The following is a 16972-nucleotide window of genomic DNA, read 5'->3' as shown; positions in this document are numbered from 1 at the left end:
CCGTTCCACAGTACTGAGTGTCACTAGCTATTTATATACCAGTTAGGAATATAGTAAACAACCTTATATAGTCCACGAGGCACCGATAATGAGACGTACGAGATGTATACCAGAAATCCTGAAAAATAGGTATTTAACATCAGTTGTTAGCCATTTACGTTTGATGTTGTTTGTTATTATTGTTCAATAATTTCTGTTTCTTCTTCTTCCTCGCGTTGTCCCGGCATTTTGCCACGGCTCATGGGAGCCTGGGGTCCGCTTGACAACTAATAAAATTTCTGTTTGTTTTAAAATAAATGATGTTAAACTGTCCATGACTGGAGAAAAAACAATTTTGATTTGTAAATTATCTTGAAGCCAATACTAGTAGGTCATAGGAGGCCAAGAGTGGTAGACCATACCCTACTCCTATTTTTATCTTTTCGACGTATTTAATGAAATATTAATTATTCTGCATAAAATCAACAATACTCGAAATTAGGTACTTTATATTTTCTCTCGGTGAAAAACAAGTCGTTTATTATTATTTAACCCGCTTGATGATATACGGTTACCATAGCCTACGTTTATAACTGAAGGGATGTAACCTGCGCACTACTCAAACCTATCAGTCGTTTTTTTAAATAGCATCATAGGCACTAGACTGAATACTTGGGTACATGGGTACATACTATAGTAACCATAATCAGATCAGAACTTTTACGGAAGAAAATTATCCTAAAACTGCACTTGTGCGTCATACCATTTAGGTTCTAGTTAAGGCATGGGGATAAGTCTTGCCGACGACGAGACGTGCGCTATACAATGTTGACAGTAGACATCATGTTAAACAACCCTTAGTATTACCCACTTGAATATACACCATGGGATGATAAGATCCGACAGATTTTAACCACGCATTCCTGAGGTCTTATGGAGTAAAAAAAATACGAGTTTTGGTCAAATTCGGCAATATTTTTTTGCCACGTTATTTCTTTGTACATCTTGGCGGATAAAACATTATAACGTTAAATATTAACAAGAATTGTCATTATCTCTAAAACAAAATCGATTTCAGAAAACTTTGACATTTTAGTCTCTAAATGCGGTCAAGAATACATTTAAAATCTATCGGGTTTTAGCCCACGGTGTATATAGAAATAACAACCATGAGGCATCAAAATCATATCTAAACGATGTCATTCGCCTATGAATCTCATTCGCGCCAATACATACAAGTACTATAAAGTAATAAATATAATTTTGATGTCAAAGTGCACGTTTCAAAAGGCCTCCATGGCATGTGTGAACCTACAAAAATTTGGCTTTCAAAACATTCGCGAGTAAGTTAGATTAACACATACACATGTAACGACTGCTAGCGACTGCCTCACCTCAAATGCAGTGCATCTCGCCTGCACCAATGTCAGTACGAGGGAGATGCTTTGTGAGCTATGTAACGCAGCAAACTCGTGGTAAGAATAATATACTTTGTACCCATATAAGTAACAGCAGTAAAAGTTGGGAGAAAAGACATTTGTCCACAATAATAGCGTCTGAACCGTATTTCGTTTGGCGCTCAACATTTATTTGTTTTGTTCCGTTAGTGGCCCTAGAAACATGCATACAATATTACTTTGCTCACTGAGGAATGGAGGTTCACAATGGTAAAGGGGTTTGTTTCTTGGTTTATTTAAATGTCAGCTGTCACATTATTTATTTAATACACTTCATGGAGTTTCTTATCGTCGATTTTTCTCCTCAAACAGATACATTTATTAGGAATCATTTTTAAAATGATAATTTTTAAGATAGCCACACCTATATCGAAGGAACGGAATATAATAAACTAGTAAACACGCGCGGCTTCGCACGGGTTAACCAAGACATTTCAAAATTATACACCTAAACCTTCCTCAAGTATCACTCTATTGATAGGTGAAAACCGAATGAAAATCCGTACAGTAGTTTTTAAGTTTATCGCGAACATATAGACATATAGACAGAGAAACGTGGCGGGGGATTTTGTTTTATAAAGTGTAGTGATTTTAAGCTGTTAGTAACTGTATAAAGTCAATAACGTACTGCACGGATTGACCCTAAAGAGTGGTAGTAATTGGCTACTTGACAGTTTTTTGTAAATAATGTCAATCGATCTTGATTTTCCTGAGGATCAAATGTCTATATAGGACTCATGGCATTTAAGCAGCACAAAAGTCAGAAATGAGAGTTAGTCTGATGCTCGCACTCGACAAATGAAACGCCTATAACAAAATGATATTGTAATGCGACGTCACATTACATTAGTGGTGTGTCCTAAATGTATGGAAGATCAATAAAATTGCTATTATGACCCTGAAATATTGCGTTTAAAATGTATAGAATCGAATGGTACCATTTTCTTTTTTCTTTTTGGAAGTAAAATTTTTTTTTGTCTCAATATTTCTTTCCAAATTCCTTTTTTTATAATGGATGGCCCCTTTTCTATCCATTTAGGTTAATTTTGTTATAATATTCAACATCTGTCAAGTACCCAACTGCGAATCCTTTTGTTTGACATAATTATTGAAAGTCATAAAGTAATGATTGTCAGATTATCATTAGTTATAATTCTGAAATCGTTAACTTTTCAGGATTTTCGTAAGGTTATCCTATAGATTTATAGGATACCTAACCTATAGCAAACCTAACCTAAACTAACCTGGTTAAGTTAGGTTTGTTTTATGGCAAACCTGAAAAGTTAAGCGTTTCTGAGAAAAACCAAATTATGACTAATGAAAATGCTGACATACGAGTACAATACATTATGACTTAAACCTTTATGGGAAACAATAGAGACCCTAGTAATTATCATCTGATAATTTTTGCACGAAAATCACTTTTTTTCAAGCCTAAAAATAATTCTTAGGTCACTGCAGGTTTACCTCGCAAAAATAATGAAATAACTAATTTTTTAAATGAACTTTAAACTTTATGGATGCTTAGTCTTTTGTTTACACAAAACGCTAAGGCAAAAGGAGCAGTCAACTTTTTATTTTAATTTTAACACTCAATAAAAACTTTATCAACAAAAAATTGCTTTACGGCCCGATTCGAAGAATGAGATACGATAACGATAGGTTCTGGATGGGATAAGTTTCCATTTGGATATCGTTTGTATATCGTATAATTGACAAAAGCTCGATTCGGGCAACCAATGTCACTTTGACGTTAGAAATATCGTAGATAGATCTTATTGGAATCACAGCAGAATCGAAATAAACTTCAATGATGACATGTCGTTTAGTTATGGATCTTTTAAAGATCTTAAACATGTCTTAATCGTTCTTTGAATCGGGCCGTTAATGTTTAAAAAATATACTCCGTTCCGGCCGGGTGTCATGTTTTGCTGTAATATTAATAATGCGCGTTATATTGAAATTTTAGTAAATTTTATGCACCCCTCTTTAATATCATTTGCTGCAGCAAAGCCTCTAAAGGCAGGGGATTTAAGTGAAACGTTGAGATTTTGTTTTTTTAACGAAATGTGGAGTATTATGTATTAAAGTTCCCAGCTCGGTTCTCCATACAAATGTAGTTACGCTCTCATTTTAAAACGGCTAGCTGGATTGATCTGGAACTTTGTACTATCAATGGGATAACGTATATCTAGTCCTGTAATTATTTTATGTTTATGTAGCTTCAAATACCATGGTCAAAAAAATACAGCGAATTTAAGTTTTTCATACATAACTTGTTTTTATTCCATTCGGTGTCGAGACCCTTGGTCCGTGGGGCCCTGGCGCTCTGAGTCTCTTCAAAGATCTGTCTAAGAGACTCAGAGACGCCACAGGAGATCAAAGAGCTGGCAGCTTCCTCGCTCAACGCATCAGTCTAACGATCCAGCGAGGAAATGCTGCCAGCGTCTTTGGTACTATGCCGCAGGGGCCATTTTTAGATTTATTTTAGATTTAATTTAGTCATATTTTAGTTTTAGTTTACATTATTAATTGTAACAACTACTAACAATATTAATTAATTTGTAATTATTTACTTTATCCATACATTAAAAAATAATTTATTGTATAACTTGTTTTTGCTCTATTTCGTTTGTTTTATAAATTAAAAACAGGATTAGATTTACCTTATTTTGTTATATGTGCAAAGTTTCTTTACAATCCAATACCTAGTTTTAAAATGAGAATGAAACTCTGTTTGTATGGGAAGGTGAAATCTCTTTAAGTTCGTGTGCTCGGAAATGTTGTTTAATATCGTTGGAATTTTCCTACTACCGTTGTGTATAGGTAATATGTTAAAAATATAACAGTTAAATAATAGTTATTTGTTTTACAAGAGAGCAAAGTTATTGTTTAACTACTCGTGATAATATTGATTCAAGGTACGAGGAGGGTTAAACAAACTTTGCCACCGAGTGAAACACATTTTCACCACACCAACGCGAGGAAAATGCTAACTGTAAAACATTACAAATCAAATCCAGATGGACGATTTTAAATTTTTGTAAGCCATTAAAACGTTATACTACATATTTTTATGTATACTATAAGTATTATAGACCTGTACCCCTAGTGTAAATTTGATCGACATCATAACGTGACGAACGCGTTTGCGTTAAGTTTCATTTTGTATAGGATTTTGAGTTTCCAAAACGTCCCGCTTGGCGCGCTCTTTCTAAATCCAATACAAAATGAGACTAAACGCAAACGCGTACGTCACGTTTCAAAATCGAATTTATTTACACTAGGGGTATAGGACTGCCTCGGTTGATTATAAAACTTACTCGTACATTCAATTACCTACTTAATACTTATTTCTCAAAGGTAAGTGCTTATATTAATAGAGAACTGTTTCCGATGTGATAAAATAGCCAGCGTACTGGGATGGTGACTCAAACTAAAACAAAGTTATTACTTAACAAAAGAACGACTGCTAAAATAATTACGCAATTAAATTTGAATATCAGCCTATTTCTGTTTTTAGTTATTAGATCTGTTTCCAATATGATACTGATATGTCAGTGTCAAAAGTGAAATTACTTCAACCAATAACTTCACTTTTAACTCTAAAAGATGAGTATAATTTCAGTATCATATTAGCCTGTATTATTTTAAATTAGATTTGTCATAAAAATATACATATTTCCAGCTGTAATTTTCAGCATCTATAAATATTTATAAAATTATTTAGAAGTCTAAAACACGTACGTACACAAATAATTCAAATATTTTGGTTTTTAAATAAATAAAACATATGGGCGAGACGCCGGAGCCCAATGAGGTAGACAGACCAAATTCGCTAAGCCCTTGATGTGACGCTCCACGGTGCCCTACATTCGGCGACAGACAGAAAGAGGTGGCGGCAAATTGTCAAAGAGAGGTTGTTCCCTAGAAGTAGCCACGACCCTCAGTGATGAGGAAACAGATGCAAGGAGGGGGGGAGGAGGGAGATGCCTATTTTTTGGTTCTCAGGACTATTGAAATTATTATAGTAAATAATTAATTACATATGTTTCACAGTTAAATCAAAAGGCAATCACTGCCATTTTTCAAAAATAACCACTGAATTTTCCAATTAAATTAATATATGTAATTTTTTTTTATACTACGTCGGTGGCAAACAAGCATACGGCCTGCCTGATGGTAAGCAGTCTCCGCAGCCCATGCATACCTGCAACTCCAGAGGAGTTACATGCGCGTTGCCGACCCCAACCCCACCCCCCTCGTTGAGCACTGGCAACCTTACTGACCGGCAGGAACACAACACTATGAGTAGGGTCAAGTGTTATTTGGCTGCGGTTTTCTGTAAGGTGGAGGTACATGCCCAGTTGGGCTCTGCTCTAGATCTGGAATGACATCTGCTGTGCTGTGCCCTACCACACAAGGCGAGATGACATTTACATTGCCCATACCTCTCTTTTGGACGTAGTTTAAGGACATACCCGGGGACATAAACAGGTAAAATACATGATTCAATAATAAATCACATTAAACGTCTCATCTCATCTATATTTTTATATTATTATATATACACACACAAAAAGTATCGTCCTGTAATATTTTACAGGACGATATTTTTTGTGAACTTACATAGGATAGTGAACACATTGCGTATCCTGTGTAGTTTTATGTTTTTCATATTGTAATATTATAAGTATAATGTATTTTGTATGATAGGAATAAATACAATCTCACATTATATTAAGTTTAAAATGTACTACTTTATATAAAATGGTCCTTTAGGTAAAAAAATATGTAAAATTCGCACCAAACATAATGCGCAAATGTGGAGTCGCGGGACAGAATTAGCCAAGTGCGACCCACAAAATTGATATATCTGACTGATATATATTTTGCATTTTAAGAAACAAAATTTTACTTTACTTTACTACTACTATACAAAATGAGACTACTATATACAAAATGAGACTTAACGCAAACGCATACGTCACGTTTCGCTATCGAATAAATTTACACTAGGGGTTCTGATGTCTGTCATAAAAATCATATAATTTTGATCGTATACGATTAGAAAAATATAACTAAAATCTCAAGCGTTTTTTCGACCCAAATAAAAGCACTAACTTAACTCTCTACCTGCAAGCAAGTTGGATTCACTTTTATTTATAGCTCCAGCCATTGTACGTGATTAAGGGAGTAAATGTTAGCACAATTAGGCAGGCCGGGGAATTTGTCCTGGACATGGCATTGTGAAGGTAGGGTCTGAGTTTCAGCGAGATAATATTTTTTACATTACACGGAAAAGAGCTTTTTCTGCCCTGCTAAGAGGGATCAAAGTAACACTTTTTTGTTCTAGAACACCTTTTTTTTAGCAAAATTTATATTTTGGAACATATAAAGTTGTTCAATAGGTGATGTGAAAAGCATTATGTGTCCCATGGTAGCAAAATGGTTTTATCTTGGGTGAGACACACTTGAATCTCTCACTAAGCTCAGCATACGTGGTGAGAATACTCGCGGTAAATATGTCATGTTGCTCCCTTGTGACGCAATCTAATAAACAGTGCGTATTTTTTATATAACCGCAAATTTAAACTAGACGTAGGTTTTAGTACTTTCAAACAATTCTGAAAGTTTTTTTATTTGCAATATACAATATGTATCTCGTACATCACGGTCACTTGTGACAGTTGTGACTTCGCGACATAATATGCGACGTTTTGAGTTAAAACAAAGTAGTGGTACATTGCTTGCTAAATTATTTTATAAGAAAAATTAAAGTCGACTATTTTTTACCAAACCTATAAAAGTGTGTCCACTTAAGCATAAACTAACTACCCTTTAATTATGCATTCGTATCAAAATAATTTCTCTTATTTATTCTCTTCAATTAGCTGACCAAGGGCGGGTTCAAATCCAGCAAGCTGTACCCGCACTTTTTCATTATTAACACAATCAAATTGTTGCAAATTGTTAAGATAAATACTTACCTACACTTTGTACCTAAGATGGACTACTTACCTACCTAATATTTATACATATGAACTGCTGTAAAAAGTAATGAAATAAACATATTTGTATTTGTAAAAATACACGCTGTAGAGCCCCGCAAATATTACGCCAAAAAGCCGCTCTTATTATCATACTCGCGGAAGAAGTATATATGAAATTGGTAAAAAACAAAGGGTCTCGCAATTAGTATAAGTGTTAATGCAGTTGTACTAAAATATTTTGATTAGGTAACGATTCTCGAAAGCCACACTCACAGTTCACTTACCAGTTAAATGTACTCTAATAAGTATCACCCAGTCTTTACTCCTTTGATATTAAATTTGGCCTTTAAAGCCGTACAGTCGCTATACTTGACGTGTCCTTTTATTAAAAATCACTTTTGAAAAATAATTCACAGCAAATATGTAACAATAAATCATATATAATCTTTGACATACTTTTGCTTTCATAAGTAATATAAACTAATTTTTTTAAAGCGTTTTTCGATCATATTCAATAAAATGACGTCAAAATTGTTTACCGTTTTTCTAATGCCAAAAAAAGAAGTATAAAACTGTCTTATCATGAAATGCGGAGCCACACCCTCACTGTTCCATAATGGCTGTTTACACGGCTGCAGTAAGACCATTCGATAAAACGGATTTTCCTCACTCTCTCACACCTGTGCTTATCTATATTTACGTCGCTGTCTAGCCAACTCCATTTTGAAAATTGATTTTAGTTTTTAAATAGATACTAAATTCAGCTAAGTGGCAACTAAACACGAGACCCGGGCCGATTTGTAGAAATTTCCTTTTAAATTTATATCAAGAGAACTTTAAGTAATCGTATTAAGCAATATTAAAATAATTTAATATTATTATTACTGGGTAGTGACCCTGCCTATGAAGCCAACGGTCGCGGGTTCAAATCCTGGTAAAGGTATAGACGGTATTCGTGGGATGAGCACGGATATTTGTGCCTGAGTCATGGGTGTTTTCTATGTATTTAAGTATTTATAAATATTGATATATTATACCTGTATATCGTTGTCTAAATACCCACAACACAAGCCTTATTGAGCTTACTGTAGGACTTTAGTTAATTTATGTAATAATGTCCAATAATATTTATTTATTACTCGTTTTGATTTAACAAAAGTCAATTTTGTATCAAGAAAAAAACGTCTGTGAACGATGTTACTAAGCTTCGAAATAAATTAAAATTAATAGTGTGTTTTAAATAAATTAAAAGTGGAAAAAACTGTCTTGGATGGGACTTGAATCCACGACTACAGATCACTAGTACAGTGCTCCATCCGAGCTACCAACACCGTACCCAATACAGCGAATATTTCCACCATATATATGAGTGGTCGTCAGTTCAAGTCCCACCCAAAACAGTTAATTAATCAAAAGTCAATAAAACTACACCATAGTGTATTTAACAGCTGTTAAAACGACTCGTATATTGCTATTTCCATTTAGACTAATTTAATTAACAGAGACGTTCATGATGCACTCCTAGCTTCCACAAAAGCTTAATTTCACAGCTTCGAGGGACAATTTGGCCTAACGATTATACAATAAACACTTTAAGCACTCTATAAAGTCATTACCACCAACTAACAGCTGCAAGAGGCTCAATCTAAACAAGATTAAAGCTAACCCTTCCCTAATTATTTATTAAATTTAATCATGGCCCCGCGTAGAATTAAGTTACGGTAAAGTCGATTGGATGGTCAGATTTCCTATTAAAATAAAGTGAGTGAATTTATTTATACCCGATTGCAATGAATTTTAATGAGTTATTATGTATTTATCATAATTTATTACTGGTATAATAGGAAGGCTTTATTGTAGGTTTAGAAGTATTTCGGTCCTTCTATTATATAGCATCTGGGTGACCTACTGGGATGTAATAATAATCACTTCTTTATATTAACTCGGTATATTAAATAAACGAGTTTATCGTACAAAGGTTCAGGCGGGACTGGCGTCCCGTAGTTCCTTAAAGCTATACCTAAGCTTTTGGCTAGTCAGCTCATATCACGGTGCACGCGCACTTGAATATGAGCTGACGTAGCTAACTGAAAATATAGGAATATATTGGTATATTAAAGCGACTAAAAGTTTCGTGTCCGTGAAGTATAAAAATCATTTGTTGGGCAATGCATTCATTTTTATAACAAGTTACCTGACGATGCTTTAAGATTAAGTACCCTTTCCAGCTCTTAAGAATTAAGTACTTGAAAAAATCTTTGATGTTGAAGGCTTATTAGAGTCGAGGACAATCTGACAGACAAATATGCATGATCCAAACCAGAAACTATAACAAAATCAAGTAAAAAATTAATCATTGTATTATGTCTAGAATTTTTTTTATGGTAGTTAGGTAACACAGTTGAGAGAAATTACTTAAAGTGACTTTATTTTGTTTTATTTCTTTATGCATGTTAATTATAAGATATAATGTTATGAAAAGATGTGTCCCGCCGAGATTCTTGCCGGCCCCATAATTTGAAATACCCCCCCCCCCCCCTCCCATTTAGGATCTTCTCGGGCAGAAGTGAAGGATTAGAGCCGGCGTAGCTTTATTTGACGTTCTTATGCACATTGCAATATGCCTAATTAAAAAATAAATCTTAACTTAATGTCTATGTTTTCTAAATCATTGATAAACCTATAGTGCATGTTATTATTTATTGCGAGCCGAAGTATTAGACAAGAAAATAACTACTAAATTGGTCAAAATTCTTTTCGTTGTCTTGTTTCTGACAACTCTGTCACGCTGGTATCTATGTATTATATGTATGTACAGAAATTTAATCTCATACAAAAAGCTCCACTCCGTCACATTTTTTGAGGACAAAAAAAAACAATGACAAGAAATTCGACCCAAATTCTGAATCGCTTGGAGCACTATACACGTGTAGTAATTTTAAATCTAGTCACACCCCTATAGTTATTCTCATACAGCGCACTCGAAGAGGCATTTTGCATGCACGTTATTTAGTGACGTTTGGAAATAAATTTAAAAAATCGAGTTGTCAGAGTAAGGTATTTGTACTTTTTTTGTCTACATGATTAAATAGAGCCTTTATCAATGACACATGTCGGCTCCATTGGGCCTCTACATTATAATTATAATGTGTTACAAGTTATCAAAAAAACTGTACACGAATCGCAGTAATCGTAACTTGTATTCGATCATAATGAATTAATCATAGTCGAATGACGGTTCCTATGACAGTTAATCTTTATGTAAAATATCTGTCACATAAATATATGTATTTTTTAGAAGTTTAGCACATAATATAATATGTATGATACTCTTAGGAAGTAAAAATCCGGTAAAAACATTTTTTTTTTTTATTAAACCTAACCAAAAACGACTTATAGGAACTGTCATAGGCATCATCATTCGACAAATTAAAATAATGCGTCATTATGATTAAATACCAGGTTACAAATACTAGGTACAAATACCTTACATTGACAACTCAAAAATTTATGAATTTATTTGCAAACGTTACTAATTGACGTGCCCGTAAAATGCCTCCTCGAGTGCGGTATATGAGAATAACTATAGGGGTGTGAATCTTGTCACACTCTTATAGTTATTCTCATACACCGCACTTAAAAAATTACCACACGTGTATTGCGCTGTATGGACTTATTCTAGTTCGTTTTCAGACTCATTTCACAACACAGATTCATTGTCAACCTCCAGCTTAATGTATGTAAATAGCAACTAAAACTACGAACCAGAGTTAGTAGTTTAGCTGATTGCACAGAGAACAACAGACGTACAGCTCGTTTGAGTCGTAAAGCTGCGGACGTTTTTGGATGTTGATTGTTCTGCAAGGGTTGTTTAAATTTGGATACAAATAAATTATATGTATATTTGGTGCATTTTTAATATAAGTTTTCTCAAATCATACTCATCACATCATCATACTCCAAAATGTCAAAAAATGTCACAAAATGAAGACATGAAGTTGCTCATTTATGGCTCCTTGGCCTAGGTCAAGAAGTAATGTAGGGAGTTAGTATGAAACGTACATTATTGTCCGCTGCTCTAACTTTTTAATTGTGCTCACTAAGATTAGACTGACAAAGGAAATATTACATACAGCCAACGGCCACTCTCTCTGTAAGCATACTTACGACATAAAAAAATCTATGGTACTATATTTATGAGCGGTTACACATGGTGCTCGAATAGCTTTTTCAAATGTCAAGTTTAAACTTATTTACTAGATTACTTAGTAGTTATTTTAATTATATTATTTTCTTACATTGTTTGAGAAAAGCACTATACAATCCTTGGCCGGAACAGGGAACAGAAATTGCAGGACGAGATTGCGGTAGTGTACTATTATTCGGAAAATATTTGCACTATCACACATTGCAGCCGATACAATCATTAATTTGGATTTAATGTGCGTGTATACAGGAAGTAACAAAAATAGTGGGGATCTGTTTAAAGGCACATTGGGTATCGTGTTCTGATTAGGAAAAAGTAAAAGAAAACACAAAACAGATCGAAAAACTAAAACTCGAATTGGCCTTTATACTCACATCAAATAAAGGCTGCCTTTCTTCTGAGGCAGAAATGACAATTGATGTGTGAGAGAGAGAGAGAGAGAGAGAGAGAGAGGGGAGATGTGCGGGAATTTTACACATATCGAGATCGACCTAGCCCCAAACTATACAAAGCTTGTTCTATGCGACAATATACATACATACGTATATAGATAAATACATACTTATGTACATAGAAAACACCGAAGACTTATTCATTCATCACACAAACAAATGCCCTTACCGGGATTCTAACCCCGGACCATAGCCAGGGTCACTAGTCGTCACATCCAGAAGTGACCCGCAATCTTCCGAATGTCATCCACCCAACAAGCCAACGGATGCCAGGGCCTTCTTTAATTTCCGCCTTAGTGAGGCTGAGGCCATACGGTCCAATTCAAACAATGCTTTTAAGATATCACTGCGGTACGATACTGATCTGTCGGTGTCAAATGCGACGTTTTTTGTTGAAGAAACGTCACTATTGACATTGACATATCGGTATCATACCGCAGTGATCCAAGGCCCGATTGTCTTTATATTTGATATCACTCTCAATGCATTCCACTTTATTTATAACAGCATCTGTTAAACCTTGTAGAATATAGCAATAAATAAAATATAAAATATAAAAATAATAAAATACTCATACTCATACTCATACTCTTTTATTGGTAAAATATACAATTTGACATGTCAGCAATAAAATACTCGGGTGAAATTAAATATAAAATTAACAATTATTATATAATAATAAATACATAGAAAATATCCATGACTCAGAAACAAATATCTGTGCTCATCACACAAATAAAAGCCCTTATCGGTATTCTACCTACCGGGACTCTATTACTCGGCTTTATAGGCCCACCCACCCACTAGGCCAGACTAGGCAATGAAAAAAAATATATTAAAAAAAAACTACGTTATTGATTTGGGTCGTTACCGTTTTTTTCAATAGCCTACGATTAAGCTATGCTTGTTTTCCGATAAACGACTTCGCTTAGGGGATGATAGATTAACTGCACACCGACATAAATCACACTTTTCCAATCCTCTATAAAACCGTCAAAATGCCAATAGACGACGAAAAATCAATTTTTAGTGCGCTTCCAACATCCGGTCGTCAAACAGGAACACGCTGTATATTTTTTATTTTTATAGTCTGCTGTTGAAAAGTCTAGATAATATAAAATATTGCCTAGAGGACGGAGTTTTTGATAGAAAATAAGCTTAGATGCTAAATTTTGGTCCATTTTTAGGGTTCCGTAGTCAACTAGGAACCCTTATAGTTTCGCCATGTCCGTCTGTCTGTCTGTCCGAAGCTTTGCTCCGTGGTTGTTTAATTGGTAATTTAATTTTATTTAGGGTACCTCCCCTACACGTAAATTGGGGGTGAATTTTTTTTTCTGCTTCAGCTCTACAGTGTGGGGTATCGTTGGAAAGGTCTTTCAAAACTAATAGGGGTCTTCAACAAACATTTTTTGATAAAGTGAATATATTCGGAGATAATCGCTCCGAAAGAAAAAAAAATGTCCCCCCCCCCCTCTAACTTTTGAACCATAGGTCCAAAAAATATGAAAAAAAACGTGGAGGTAGACCTTGAGAAATACATTAAATGAAAACTATAGCGGACATGATCAGTTTAGCTGTTTTTGAGTTATCGCAAAAAGTTTCCCCTTCATAGTAAAAAGACTTACTTACTTTAATTAGGTACTGATTATGCAAATTTGCCTATTTGTTTAACTCGGGTGAAAGGTACCGTTTCATCCCTTGGTTAACAATTTACTATACTTAAAGCTCCAATTTAGCTTATTCTGACGGAAGAGTAACTACGGAACCCTACACTGAGCGTGGCCCGACATGCTCTTGGCCGGTTTTTTAATAGTACATTACGATACAAGTGCGAAAAATAGGAAATTTGCAACGAGTGGGGATAAATTAAAGCACGACCATAGGGAGTCTTTTAAATCGACACGAGTTGCGAATAGCCTTTTCGCACATGTATCATACAACGTTTTACAGTACATATGGCCCTTTAATGTTCGACATAGTTACATAATGTGCTCATTATCGCACTAGTACGGTAAAGAAGCATCATATGAACTGTAAAAGCTTTTATTTAACCCACACAAACGTACATACATACTAACAGGGCGTATGTATGTACGTTTGTGTGGGTCAAATCTCGACAGCTAAATTTGACCCACTTATCGGTTTCCGATTGAGCTGAAATTTTGCATACATATGTAAGTCGGGTGACAATGCAATATCACGGTACCATCGAGCTGATCTGATGATGGAGACAGGCCATGGGAACTCTGTGATAAAACAACGCAACCTAATTGTGTTTGGAGTTTTTAGAATTATCTCGATAAGTATTATTAGTTGCATGTGAAAAGAAAAGTCGTCAGCGATAAAAGCTTACACTGAAAATGATAACTTTGCCAAAAAATTATTAATGTTACATTTGTTTTCAAATTTAATACATACCTACTCAGAATGCTAATCTGTTCTCTAGCCGAAAAGTAACATTGGGATTTTTTGCTGCAGTCATGTATAGGTAAATATGACTCTAGGATGGTGAATGCAGGAGTTGGAAATGGTTGACGTACCTGATAATTTCTTGTGATAAATTGAGAGGTAAATCGAACGTTATCTACCTGCCTGTAGGCTATCTAGGATAACCTGGAAGATATCCATCTGGAAATCTTCCATTTTGCAATAAACACATACTGTTAATAAAATAAAATGTTCAAAGTTTTTTAATTGTCATATTTGTCTGTTTTTTTATTTATTTGATCACTATAACAACACAATCTACTTTTTTTTTTATTTCTCATGTTCTGAAAGTGGGTCTGTCTGTTGGCCTAAAAATGATACGTTTCTGCTCTAGAGCAGTATACTTTCTAAGTATCTGCGTTTTTATCTCTTACAATAAACAATTGAAATTATGGTTTTAAATGGATTTGTTGAAAAATTTCCATTCTGTTAATTAACTTCCCATTCCATATATAACGATATTTTTACCTAAATTATTAATTGAAAGGATACTCGAGAAATACTACTGAAGTTTATACGTAACCATGATTTTTTTAAAGCACATGTATTCTACTTTAAAAGTAAAGTGCTTCACTCGGGTGAAACGAACCATTTCAGTCTCGGACCATTGATTAGCGCTCTCATTGCGCTCGAGAGCCAAACTACCTCGACAAGAATGGGTGCCTTTAGTTCCTTTGGTTAACAATTTACTATTAATAAATCCCTTTTCAAAGCCTCAACACACGTTACCTCCACAAGTACTACGCAGCAAAAACCGGCTAAGCACGACATAAAGCTAGCTTTATGGTAATGAAAATTGCCTTCGTGCTAGATCCGCATAACGGAGTCTTAGGTAAAATTTATAGAACGCATTAAAATTCCAACTATGCGAGTTTTTTGACACTGCCCGTAGGAATAAACATTGGGTTTGGAATAATGTGGGTCATTTCAGGCAAAAAGATGGGTGTTGTATGTTTGACGCCAATGTCTGTCTGTTTGTTTGTCTGTCTGTCCACCTGTCTATCTTTCTATGACATCGTATGTAGTTTTAATTTTTATGCTTCAAAGCGTTGATGAGTCATGTTGCTTAAAATAAATGCGATACAAAAATATACAGGTTGATCAATCCATAACGGTCAGTATGGAGAAGTCAGAAACTATGAGTGATAGCCACATCAGAATCTGTTCTTAGTAAACATGGCTTAGATTTTAAATTTAATAATAATGACATTCATTCTTTTTTTAATCTCTCATACGTAACCGGGAATCAAACCTGGTCAATCTTCATGTAATCGCGCGTAAATAGTATTTGTTTGCATAATTGATCCTGAAAGTATAAGTAAATATAAAAAAAAAATTGAATGTCATTATTATTAAATTTAAAATCAAAGCCGTGTTTCCTAAGAACAGATATAGCTATCTCTCATTTCTGACTTCCCTAATCTGATTGATAACCCTTGTAGCCGCCGTGCAGGTCAGGGCCTCGACGACTTAAATAAAACTTCGATTTATAATGAAGTGAAGTATAATCTTCCCAAAGGTACTGGTTTACAAGGGTTCTTGCCAAAACGGTTCAATGTAGAAAATAGGTGTTGAAAGTATGGAGGATGATGCAAGAGTGATTTGCCATATTTTACTTGATCAGTACAAAAGGTTTACATTTAAATGCTTCCAATTGGCCGCGATACAGATTATGTGGAGCGCTCCTATTGGTGCTTTTAAAAAGCCTCCGAATAATAGCCGAGCCCGACGGCTGCGTTTAGCTACTGCATTGATTTTTATATAATATTAAGTTGCAGTCGCAACAACCCTGTATATATATAAAAATTGCATGTTTTGACCCACTTCTGAAGCCTCGCGTCACGGCACGCACGCTTCGAGCGTCACGAGCCGACTAGTTTTAACCTCTCGTATGAACGTTCATATCGGAACGAGAATCCATGTAAGTCAGGTAATCGTTATGTTGTAATCCAAGTGGATTCAGGAAGTAATTATTGAATTCAAATTAATTATTAATTAGAGCTCAATAAATACCGCCACAGCATTAGTTACTCCGCTTTACATAATTTTTAATAAATGCCTTAACTACGGAACCTTTCCTGAACGCTGGAAAATAGCATATGTGACGCCTATACATAAATCGGGTCCAAAATGCCAGGTAGCCAATTATAGACCTGTCTCAGTACAATCTATTATACCTAAAGTATTTGAAGGGTTGATTCATGACGTCATCTACCCTATAATCCAGCCTAGTATACTACCTGAACAACATGGTTTTATGAAAAATAGATCTACTATTACGAATTTATTACAATATACTGACTTTCTATTCAAGTCTATGGATGAAAGAGAACAAGTAGATGTTATCTTTACCGACTTTTGCAAGGCTTTCGATAAAGTAGACCACGTATATCTTCT

General features: G+C 34.7%; 1 long non-coding RNA gene across 1 annotated transcript in view; it reads right to left on the bottom strand.

Annotated features, from left to right (window-relative positions):
* Positions 1-16972, bottom strand: part of LOC133522666 (uncharacterized) — a 268085-nt gene that overhangs the window by 159167 nt on the left and 91946 nt on the right. The gene's annotated exons all lie outside the window — the stretch shown is intronic.

The sequence above is a fragment of the Cydia pomonella genome, chromosome 11 (assembly GCF_033807575.1).
Source record: "Cydia pomonella isolate Wapato2018A chromosome 11, ilCydPomo1, whole genome shotgun sequence".
NCBI classification, from domain to species: Eukaryota; Metazoa; Arthropoda; class Insecta; order Lepidoptera; family Tortricidae; genus Cydia; species Cydia pomonella.
The sequence above is the reverse complement of the archived record's forward strand: the minus strand, read 5'-3'. Positions and strand labels throughout refer to the sequence as shown.